General features: G+C 38.8%; 1 protein-coding gene across 2 annotated transcripts in view; it reads left to right on the top strand.

The window, feature by feature from the left end:
- Positions 1-12,165, top strand: part of SUGCT (succinyl-CoA:glutarate-CoA transferase) — a 432,199-nt gene that overhangs the window by 266,100 nt on the left and 153,934 nt on the right. The window lies entirely within an intron of this gene.

The following is a 12,165-nucleotide window of genomic DNA, read 5'->3' on the forward strand; positions in this document are numbered from 1 at the left end:
ATCCCGCCCCCTTGCCCTCTACCTTTCCCTGAATATCCACCAAAACAGATTCTGGATCTGTGATCCAGTGAAATGCTGTCTGTTTTAAACCTTGGGGTTAATATTCTCCAGCTGTGTTGCCTCAGCATTAAGGAGACTTTTCCTTGACACGCATTTGTGGTTTAGGGAGCCAAGCAATAGATTGGAAACTTCGGGGCTGTGAGTTCTAACTCTGGGTCTGCCCTGACACAGCATATGACCTTGGCCAATTCATTTGATCTCATTCCAAACTCTCTGATGCTTGATAACAGGATTTTCTAAAAATCTTCCTGCCAATGAAGGCATATGGAACCACTCCTTGGTTCCACAAGGGAAGGCTACACTTCATTATCTTTCGGGCTTTTAACTCTCTGTCTCCATTTGCCCATCTCCTCATGCCAGAGACACAAGAGTCTTCTGTGGCTGTTTTCCCAAGTCTTTCTGAGCTCTCCCAGGATTACAAGCTTTGTCTCCAAATACAGACCCGGCCAAATTAAATTGTCCAGGCTGCTTTGGAAGAGTGTGAGTTGTGCAGAACTGGACTCTGCCCTGGATTTCACCTGGCTACTGTAAATAGAAGAAAGTTAATGTTTTTTTTCCTCATTTTTCAGCTTTCTACAACATATAATTTATTGTTTTATGAGCCTCCACAAATCATTTTTATACTTCCTCTACTTTTAACATATCCTTTTAGAGAAAATGATTAAGTTGATAAATTATATTAAAAATAATACAATTCCAAGAATTCTTTCTGTAGAGGACATGCACTATTTCAGCTGTTGGACTTTGTTAGAAGATCATCTACTCAGATAATACGTATCTTTTAAGTTTTGGGAACACACACACATATTCCAATATATAATCAAGAATTTTGTGTGATGGCAGAGGAGAAAATTATGTTTTATAAGCAACTTGTAGATTCCTGATAACTGCCAGTTCCTTATTCAAGAATAGGTTGGAGCACTACAGTTGTGACTCTTACTAATATTTTCTTTTGTCTTCTGCCTTAAGATACTATGCCCTTTTGTACATTTATAGCCACTTTATTTTTGCTAATGATAAGTAAGGGTTCTTAGGCCAAAATACTAACAAGAGTCAGCATATGGTTCAATCCAATGGAGTTAGGAGTTAAACAGTTAGGGAGAACTTTTTGTTATGTTATGAGTCCCCTGACTTGGAGTGATGCTGCTAGTTACTCTTCTGGGATGGAGGACCTTCCTTCTGCTTGGTGCCCCTTCTCTCTCCTCTCAGTCTGAGGCTTCCTCATTGCTCCAGACACTTGATGTGTTTCCCCAGTAAACCATCTTCTTCCTCACAAGACCTCAATGACACAAGACCTCTTTGGGGTAATTGCCAATCTGGAAGTTATTGATAATCTAATATCTGCATATTAATCCTGTGAAAAGGAAGTATTTTAAAATACTAACAGGAAGAGTTAACATTTATTATTTGCTCTGTGCTAATATCCTTTATAATACTTTACATGGAAGATTGCATTTAATCTTCGTAATAATCCTGTACCCACCATATAGATAAAATACAGAAAAAGGATTAAGGTAATTCACCTAGACTCCCCCAATGAGTAAAGGCAATCTGATTTGAGACCTTGTGCCCTCAAATAAAGTGCTCCATCTACGAAAAATAGCCAGATACACTTTTTTATGTGTTTTAAAAGCTGTGATGGTTAGAACCAATCACAGGTAGACCTGCTCTATGGTTTGTGGAGAAAACAAGTAGACAGGACGCTGACTCCCCCTCCTTCTCTCTCTCCTTTCTCTCTCTCTCTCTCTCATATACACACACCCCACACACATGTGCACACACAGATATTCTTTTATCTGTTTTTACACTGGACTTCCAAGTAATGTTTCATTTGAAGAGAGATTTTCTCTGTAAAATACAAACTAGCTTTGAAAATTACTGCTCTCTACAATCCCACTTATCACAGTACATTCTTATCTCCCCCTACCCCCATCTGGAAATGCTAATGTAACTCAGATGTTAGCTGAGGTCACCCTTGTCTCTGAGGTCACCCTGTCCTTTGAGATTTAAATAAAATGGCCTCAATCCCCCATTTCATATCTCCTGGAAGGTTCCAATGCCATGCCCCAGGTTTCTGCACATTCTCGAACAGATTCCCACGGGCAGGTTTCCTGGTAAACTCTTGACCTCCACTGTGTCCTACCTCCCACAGCTGCCTTTTTCTCTGTGTTCCGTGCTGACCTTGAGGGGAACTGAAATATTTTTTTCCTAACTTGCACCCCTTCTCCACCCCCCAATTCACTCCCACAGGAACTGTTTCATAATGAAGATTGGGCAGGCAACAGGGGAGGGTTTATAGCCCAGCACAAAATTTAAATAGGAATATTAAGCTTCCTTCATAAGTTACTTTGCTATCAGGAAATTCTTAATGTCTATATCCCTCGGTTATACCGGCTCCAGGCCCTCTCATTCTCTCAGTACCTTTTCTCCCCATCTTATTTTCCCCTCCTCTGCCTCCCTCTCTTCTCCTCTCTCCTTCCTTTCCCCCTCTCCCCTTTTTCCTCCAGCTCTTCACTCTCTTCCTCTTCCTCCTCCTCCTCCTTGCCATCTCTCAATTTAAAATCCCTCTGTATTTCTCTAGCTATTCTGTATTTGCTGCCTCCTTCTTAACTATATCTCCCAGAACCTCACCTTTTCTTCTGTGAACAACTTAACAGGCTGTTTTTCAAAATGAAGATAGGTTTCTGTCCAGGAGAAACTGTAGTAGAAGCTGTTGAGATGACTGTTTCCCAAGCTACATGAGCCCAGTCTAGCCCTATTGAATGACTATGACCAGGCTTATTAGCAAGTCCACACTGGAGACTAACTTCACCCCTTGCTGGAGAACAGTCAGGAGCCTGTATGAAGGGTAGGTAAACATTTTTTTTCCCTTGAATAGTTAATATTAAGATTGATATAAACCTTTTATTAAGCAGATACTCAGCACTAAGTACTGTGCTCAACACTTCACATTTTATTTATTTATTTGAAATTTCATACTCTGAAGTACATATTTGTATTTTCTTTTAACTAATGAGAGATGTTAAGTAATTTGTCCCAAAGTCATACAGTTATTATAAAGTAGTACGGCCCTGCTTTAAGCCCTGCACAGACACTCCATGTTCTTATGCTATTCAACCATCTAGTGGTCAAATGAACACTCTTTCCTAAATGTTCCAGTCCATCTTCTGGCAGCCCTTACTTCCCTCCGGAAGTTCCACAGACTCTATGTCATTGTTCTATCTCCTGAGAGACTCTCATAGAATTTGAGGAATGCAACTATTTTCATCTCCCTTTGGGGAATATGTGTTTTTTCTAGTATATAACAAAGAACTGTGCTTTATATTAAAGTCATGTTAACTCTGGGTTTAGATATCTATATTTCTAAATGAAATGTGCTAAGTAAACTTAAAAAAAAAACAATACTAAGAGATAAGAGAGCTTGTGGGAAAAAAGTCTAGATAGTCGTGGGCTTAAATCCTGATTCCATATGCTCTTGTGTATCCTATTGCAAGTTGCTTATCTTCCCTGAGCCTTTATTTCTGTATTACATCTTATATAATGAAAGCTTAATATGCTAAGTGTCCAGTTGTCCAATTGGCCATTCAACCAACGAAGTGTATTATGCTAATGATATGCTAAGGCCGCTCAGCTTCTCACTATGATGTGCACTGACCACCAGGCAGAAGATTCTCTGTCAATAAGTGAGCTTGCTGCTAGGGCTGGCAGATTAGGACTGAATGAAATGGGTCGGATACACTCTGTAGTCCTCCCACAGTCCCTCCCCAACTGGCCAAACTCCTGTGTCCCTCTTTGGCTCTGATGATGCACTGGTGGGGTCCCTCGGCCTGGCCTGTGCCCTCTCATAATCTGAGACCTGTTGGAAGATGTCAGGTAGCTGGTTTTGGCCCAATTCTGCAGGCTAGGCTGAGGAACCCATTAATGCATGAATTCGTGCACCGGGCCTCTAGTGAACAATAATGCCAACTGCCCTAGCATAGTGGGTGGCACTCGGATGGTATTCAATAAGTATTAGTTTCTTTTCCTCTTTTTTTTTTCTGGCTGAAATTCTCAAATCTGCATATTGGCTCAGTATTTGTTCAGAATATCAAGTGGTCCAACACTGGATGTTGAAGGAATATGTTATCCATCTCCTACTATTGGTGAAGATTGAAAGGCAAAAGTGGATTCAACTTCTTGAGATGGACCTCTGCTGCCAGGGCTTGAGGGCAGGAAGCTCTCTCACTGTATGAGAGAGTTGATTATGGTCTTTGTAGCCTCAAAACAAAACATGTCTCCCATGCTCATTTGAATATAGCAGTTAGCTGACTTGTATTTTGTATTTTTATGTCATTTTGGATTTATTATATTGAGTGATTTTATATCCAAATTTACTGTAAGTGTTTTGTTTTTTCAAGTGGCTTCACTCAAATGTGTGGTGCTCATCACAGCTAGACTGTGTGGTTAGGACCAATCCAATGACTTGACAAATATCTTTTCTTAATAACCACACATATGAAATAACTACATTGTGCTTTTCTAGAAACACTGATCAGGCAGATAGGACTCAATCATCAGAGCATATAATTTAATTTCTCCTTAAATTGTTGGTTTCTGTCAGTAGGGGCATCTATATCAGGCCTTTGGGCTAGGGCTGAGGAACACACAATAATTCTTGTCTTCTTTAATGGAGTGATTTCACTTGGCAAATTCTGCTCCTTTTAAAAAATATCTGTGTATATTTTTATTAATTTCAGAGAGGAAGGGAGAGGGAGGGAGAGATAGAAACATCAATGATGAGAAAGAATCATTGATTGTCTATCTCCTGCATGCCCCCTTTTGGGGATTGATCCCACAACCTGGGCATGTGGCCTGACTGGGAATCAGACCATGACCTCCTGGTTCATAGATTTATGCTCCACCACTGAGCAACATTGGCTGGACAAATTCTTCTCCTTCTTAACATCAATATGCAAGCTAGAGGAAATATGTATCCAAGAAAGGTGATCTTTCTCTTTTCAGGTTCAAATTTTTTTTTCTGAAAGTGAATAGTAGTAAAAACTCTGAAGTTTGTTTTTTGTTTAAGCATACTTATTGTAGAGCATCCATTCTCAAATCTCACTTACATGATGATTGCCACAGCTCCTAGGATCTGATTGTGTTAACTTGGGATCAATCCAAGAATCTTGATTTTTCAAAAGCTTCTTTAGTATTTTTGTACAGATAGTGCCTATCTTTCAAATGACTATCATGCAGATATCTGATACATACAAATAGCTATTTCTATTACTTCTCAACCCCTGACTTCTCTGTTTTTCTACCTTCTCCTATCTTGCACCCCAACCCCTTATTGTTCTTCATAGACAGTTGTTTTATAAATATCTTTGGGTTTCTATGGACTCGGAAGTGAAAGGAGTTCAAGCAATGGTAATTAGCATAGATAATTCTTATGCAAGCCATATGTGTGCTTATATTTAATTCCTGTAATGCTATGAGTTTGGTATCATTATTTTCATGCCATTTTACCAAAAGGGAAACCAAAACTGTGAGATTAAGTAACTTTCCCAAGATCTAGAGCAGGTAAATGGCACAGTTAGGACTTGAATCTAGGACTCAAATCATCCAACAAAAATTAGTATTAATATAACTTTAATGTAGGTATATATTTTAATTTGATACCAAATGGTTTAATTTTCTCTGTCTCTTTTCTGGTGCAGATGTATATGTGTGAGTTCAGTTTTGAGCATGTTTAATTTGTGGTCCTATGGAGCATTCTTTCATCTTCCCATCTTTGTTTAGAATAAAATTTTAAGATAAAAAGTTTATTCATCTACAGTTCCAAAAGAAATACTAACACACATTTGTCTAAATAGTAAGCAGGAAGGGGATTGTATAGGTTCACAGCTCATCAAAAACTAGAACACTCTTGTGATACTTCACCATCTGGTGGTCAGAAACTCAAGTGAGCCATCTGGGCACTAACTAAGCAAAGACCATGCTATTGAGGTACCTTCTTACTTAGCTGAGAATTCTGTTATAACTTGGCCATTTGCCAGTTCCAAAGCCTGCTAGCTAGCTGTCATAGAAAAGTGGAATTCTCAATTTATGCCCCAACCCATGCAAATCTTAGCATACATAATAAATGTGCGCCTTTCTGGGCCCACGCCTTCAGAGGTGCTGATTCTGTAATGCATTGAAACCCATTTTCACTGAGGCCATTTATGACCCTTCTAGTTCTCATATGCAATAGCAATTTGCACTCTTTACTACTTTCCCTGTCTAAATTCTATCCTCATCTGATTACTAGAAACATACACTCCTGGATTTTCTTTTCTGTTCCTTTAGTCCTTCTCAGGCACCTCCTAAAAAGTTCTTCTTGCTTTGTCAGTTCCTAAAATTTAGATGTTTATCTGGGTCCCGTATTTGGCCTTTGGGGTTCAATGGGGAGATCTTGGCTACTCTTAGTAACTTCTGACTCCCAACTTCATCCCCAAGGAAGAGGGATGATTAAGTGGGATTAAGAGCAATGACATTTATTAGATCCAGGTGCAGGGGATTCTCTATCTCCCCTTCTCTTGAATATTACCCCCTCTCTTCCTCCCATGAAACTGGGAGTATTATGGATTTGGGGCCCTTACTGCTAGGGAAATACCTTATCCTGAGAATACCTCAGTGCCTGGATTAGGCAGTCTTTACCCTAGATCATCCCTCTTGTTTACCTTAATCTGTCTCCTTTGGCACATTTTCCTTGACACTGGAGTGGTCAGATACAGAGGACTGAGATAGGTGCTTCAATTTAAACCTTCCAGCTTACTTTAAATGTTGTAGACCCTTTATAATTGCCTCTGTTTTTAGAGCATGAATGGTCCAGTCTCACTCATCAAGGGAATTTTCAAGTGTTATAATAGTAAAGCATACATTTTGACCTGGTCTTAATTAGTTCTTGACCTGTAAGCATCTTTTTCCTTGGAGAATTTTTAACGAGAGTGTAAAGACCAAGGGTAGAGCTTGGGCATTCTGTGGCAATTGAGATTAGGATTTTGGTTTATGAATATCTCTTAATAGATTTCCATCATACAAGACCCACTCCTTATTGTATATGTCCTTTCTCTGCTTCTAAATACAACTCAGCTACCACATATATACCAGCTTTCCCAATATTCTTATCTTCAATCCACTTGTCTCTACTACAGGACAGGCACATATAGTCATTTGCCATCTGGAAGTTTTTCCTTGGGTGCCCCACAGGATCTCAAATATGTCCCAAACTAAGCTCATATTTCCTTCTTTCATCCCCTGAATCTTCCCTTCCTCCTCTATCTCAATAATAACAGGTGCTTAAGTCAGAAAGAAAGAGATCACCCTTGACCTGGCTCTCTCTTAGCGCCCTCAACCCCATTTAACCTGTCATTAAGTTATACACAGATAACTTTTAATAGTAGTTTTCTTGAATCTTTCCTCTCTTCTTCACTCTCACTGCAGCTGCCTTATTTAGGCCTTTATTATTGCTGACATGTTTATAAGTTAAACTCATTGGGGTGACATTGGTTAATAAAATTGACATTTTTTAAACAATAGCATCCTAAGGTAGTTTCCCCACTTGCAATCACCCACCTTTGTAATTAGGAAGATAATATTACACATTTCTTTGACCAGACCCTTCCTATAAATGCCCATCACTTCTCAGACATAAGACCAAATCTATCTCAAAAGCCTGGGTGGATCATGGCAAACAGCGAGAAGACTACTGAGTGGAGATTCCCCTGACCTGGACAGGCCTTCTCTAGGAAATAGAGCTCTACTTTACTGCTACATGGACTTGAACTTACTTTTGAGAACCTGGATCCTCTCCTGCATTTGCACCCACCTTTTAACACAGTTTGGGTTTTGAAGTTACTGGATTTTTATTTAATTTAGACTCTGACCTTATGATGCTCCTACAGATGCTCCCAAGCCCAGAACCCTGTGTATTTTTGCAGGAATGCTAGTTTCCTGGAAGTGGAACCTCATTTTCTAGTGTTTCTGTGGCCTAGAATAGTGCCTTGCAAATATTGTGCCCCCTGTAAGAATGTGTGGAATGAATTTGGCACTGTTAGACATTCATGTTGATCCATACTTTCCTGAGGTTGCTTTCATCCCAGGATGGAAGTTCTGCTCCATGCTGGTCCTATGTCAGCATTTCAGTGAAGACTTTTTTATTTTTTTAAGCCCCACTAGCCCAGTTTCATTAAGATCTAATTGATACATTCCACTGTATAAATTTAAGGTATAAAACAATTATTTGATACATGTATATGTTTTGAAATGATTAGCACAATATGTTTAGTAACATGCATACCTCACATAATTATAAATTTTTATTCCTTGTGATGAGAAAATCTAGGACTTACTCATTCAGCAACTTTCAGATATATAATACAATATTATTAACTACCGTGTTTCCCCGAAAATAAGACATCCCCTGAAAATAAGACCTAGCACAACTTTGGGAGAAAAAATTAATATAAGACCTGTCTTATTTTTTAGGAAACAGGGTAGTAGAGGCCCGGTACATGAAATTCATGCATGGGAGGGGGTGTGTGGGTCCCTCAGACCAGCTTGCACCCTCTCTAATGTGGGACCCCTCAAGGGATGTCTGATTGCCCATTTAGGTGGGATTGGACTAAAACAGGCAGTTGGACATCCCTCTCATAATTCAGGACTGCTGGCTCCCAATCGCTTGCCTGCCTTGCCAGCCTGATCACCCCCTAATCACTCCCCTGCCATCCTGATCAATGCCTAACTGATCCCCTGCTGGCCTGATTGCCCCTAACTGCTCTCTCCTGCTGGCCTGGTCTTCCCCCCCCCCCCTCAATTGTCCTCCCCTACAGGCCTGGTCTCCTCCAACTGCCCTATTCTGCCGGCCTGGTTGCCCCTAACTGCCCTCCTCTGCAGGCCTGATTTCCCACAACTTCCTCCCTTTGCTGGTCATCTTGTGGCAGCCATCTTGAGTCCACATGGGGGTGGCCATTTTTGACCACATGGGAGTGGCCATCTTATGTGTTGGAGTGATGGTCCATTTGCATATCACCTATTTATTATATAGGATAGTCCCCATGTTGTACATTATATTCCCAGAACTTATTCATCTTATAACTGGAAGTTTGTACATTTTGATTACCTTCACCCATTTTATCTGCCCTTCACCACCTTCCATAAAAACAAGTATAATCTCTGTTTTTTGGATTTGTTGTCTTTAGATTCCACATATAAGTAAAAATGTACAGTATTTATTTCCTGTCTGACTTATTTCACATAGCATAATGCCCTCAAGATCCATCTAGGTTGTTGCAATTGGCAGGGTTTTCTTTTTTTATGATTGAATAGTATTTCAATTATATATGACTTCTTCTTTACCTATTGATCAGTTGATGGACACTTAGGTTGTTTTCATTTCTTGACTATTGTAAGTAAGGCTGAAGTGAAAATGGGGGTTTGATGTTTCTTTGGGACAGTGATTTTGTCACCTTCAGATATTCACCCAGAAGTGGAATTGGTTGATCATATGATAGTTTTATTTTAAATATTTTGAGGATTCTCCATATTGTTTTTCTCAGTGGCTGCATCAATTTATATTCCCATCAATAGTGAAGGAGGGTTTCCTTTTCTCCACATCCTTGCCAATACTTGTTTGTTGATTTGTGAATGAAAGCTATTCTGACAAGTGTGAGGTGCTATCTCATTATGTTTTTAATTTGCTTTCCTTGATGATTAGTGATATTGAGCATCTTTTCATGCACCTTTTGTCCATTTGAATATCTCCTTTGGAATAATGTCTTTTAGTGAAGCCTTGATGTACTCTGTTTCTTGCTTATGGCCGGAAGATGAGAATTGTGTCCTTTTATATTGGACCTGGCATAAAGCTTATGGCTAGTATATGCCAAACTTTCTCTTCCGAATTGTTTACCTCTGAATCTCAGCTTAACTGATCTGTTCAGTCATCTGCCTTCTAGACTTCCTTTTCTATTTCCTAGTCAACCTCACTCACCAAGAATGTAAACTAGACATCCATGAAAAAGGACTGTGGAGGCAGTCTAACAATTCTTTTCTTCTGACTTTTGCCCTTTTATACCTGAGCAAGAAGAAAAGAATAAGGTATATAGCTGTTTTTTTACATGTAAAAAACACACACCATATAATCCATTCAAATACATGTAATAAGTGTTAACTATATTTGGCCACACAAATTTGTGAAAATGAGATTTATTTTTATCTGTATATTCAAATAAGAGAATATTTAGAATCTTTCATTTAGAAATATTAAATAATAATGACTAGTTTACAAGTTTTCTTAACATTAAGAACAATTATATTCATAAATGCCACCATTACATTTAATAACCTGCACATTTCATCAGTCTGAATGCAAACTGCACTATAAAGTAAGTTTTCTTCAGCAAATTGAAAAAAAAATGGTAAGAGAATATTTTCAAAAACCATGAGAGGGAGAGAAGAAGAGAAAGAGAGAGAAACAGAGACTTTACCACATATTATACAACTACTATCTTATATATTTGTATAAAAGGCTGATATACAAATTGACCCAATGGTAGAATGACCAGTCACTATGATGCTCACTAATCACCAGGGGGCAGATGCTCAGTGCAGGAGCTGGGCTCAAGACTGGCAAGCACAGTGGCAGTGGCAGTGGCAGGAGCCTCTCTCACCTCTGCTGCGGCACTATGGGCCCCTCGGGGATGTTAAAGCCAGGAGGTGGACATCCCCTGAGGGGTCCTGGGTTGTGAGAGGGCACAGGCCGGGTTGAGGGGACCTCCTCCCTCCAGTGCACAAATGTTGTACATCAGGACTCTAGTATTATAAATATTATACAATTGGCTAAAGGAATAATTGTGTGTGTTTTAGATATCTTTTTGTATCTCTTGATTAAGGTGCTTGGTAATTCCCCTAAGTTTCTGTACTGACATTTTGAAGAATGTATTTAATATTTAATATTAAGTATTGAAAGAACATCTCTCCTTTTTAAAATAAAATAAGCTTCCTACAAATGATATAACTCATAAATAGAAACTGACCTTTTTGCAAAAAGACAGGCCTATACCAAAATGGGCTAACTCAGCACAGAGTTTTTTGAATGTATTAAAGCTTGCTCAAAATGAACTGACATGTAGACCAATGTTTAGGTGAAGTCTATTGTCAGTGCCTATGTCAAGTCAGCTGTCTCTTCAGCCAGGAAAATAATACCGTTTAGCAGGTGCTTGGTGCCAACATTAATCAATCAGAACTTGTCTTTGACAATTAGAAGAGCTAAAGAACCGGTTCTCACTTGACTAGACACTTGTTTATGCTATGAATCTAAAGCAAAAATCTAGTAATTCAAAAGATTTAAAGGGTTTCAAACAATTGTGGAGATCTGAAAATGGTTCATTTACTAAGTGAGGAATGTAAGTTGTGATTATCTGCATATCTTCTGCTTTTGTGTAGATATACACATATATTTAAAAACTGTACTATTTTAAAAAAATACATATTTTTATTTAAAAATATATTTTTATTGATTTCAGAGAAGAAGAGAGAAGGAGTGAGACATAGACATATCAGTGATGAGAGAGAATCATTAATTGGCTGCCTCTTTGCACGTCCCATACTGGGGATGGAGCCTGCAACCTGGGCATGTGCCCTGACTGGTTCGGAATTAGACCATTACTTTCTGGTTCATAGGCTGATGGTGAACCACTGAGCCATGCTGGCTGGACTAAAAGATGTATTCTTTTGGTAGTACTAGCACTGACTTAAATATTATTAGATTCCTGTGTTATATAGAACACTTGCTTCATAGTACTATTTTCATTCCTTTATTATAGCAAATATATCATCTTATGCACTGGTGGAATTACTTTACACTCTCTTCAACATGATAGAGATGAAAATTTTAACTATAAAAAATATGGATTTCCATGCAAAATAGAGAAAAAAGTAATTAATTTTATTCTAATTTTTGCTTCTGTAGCCAAGATGGCAGAGTGGGCACTCATGCAGTGCAAAATAGAGACAGTCTCTCCATCTATTTGGGACACAGAAAGTTGGGGAAAAAAAAAAAAAGACTTTTAAAAATGTAGAGTTTCCCTA

The sequence above is a fragment of the Pipistrellus kuhlii genome, unplaced genomic scaffold (genome assembly GCF_014108245.1).
Source record: "Pipistrellus kuhlii isolate mPipKuh1 unplaced genomic scaffold, mPipKuh1.p scaffold_m20_p_10, whole genome shotgun sequence".
Classification (NCBI taxonomy): Eukaryota; Metazoa; Chordata; class Mammalia; order Chiroptera; family Vespertilionidae; genus Pipistrellus; species Pipistrellus kuhlii.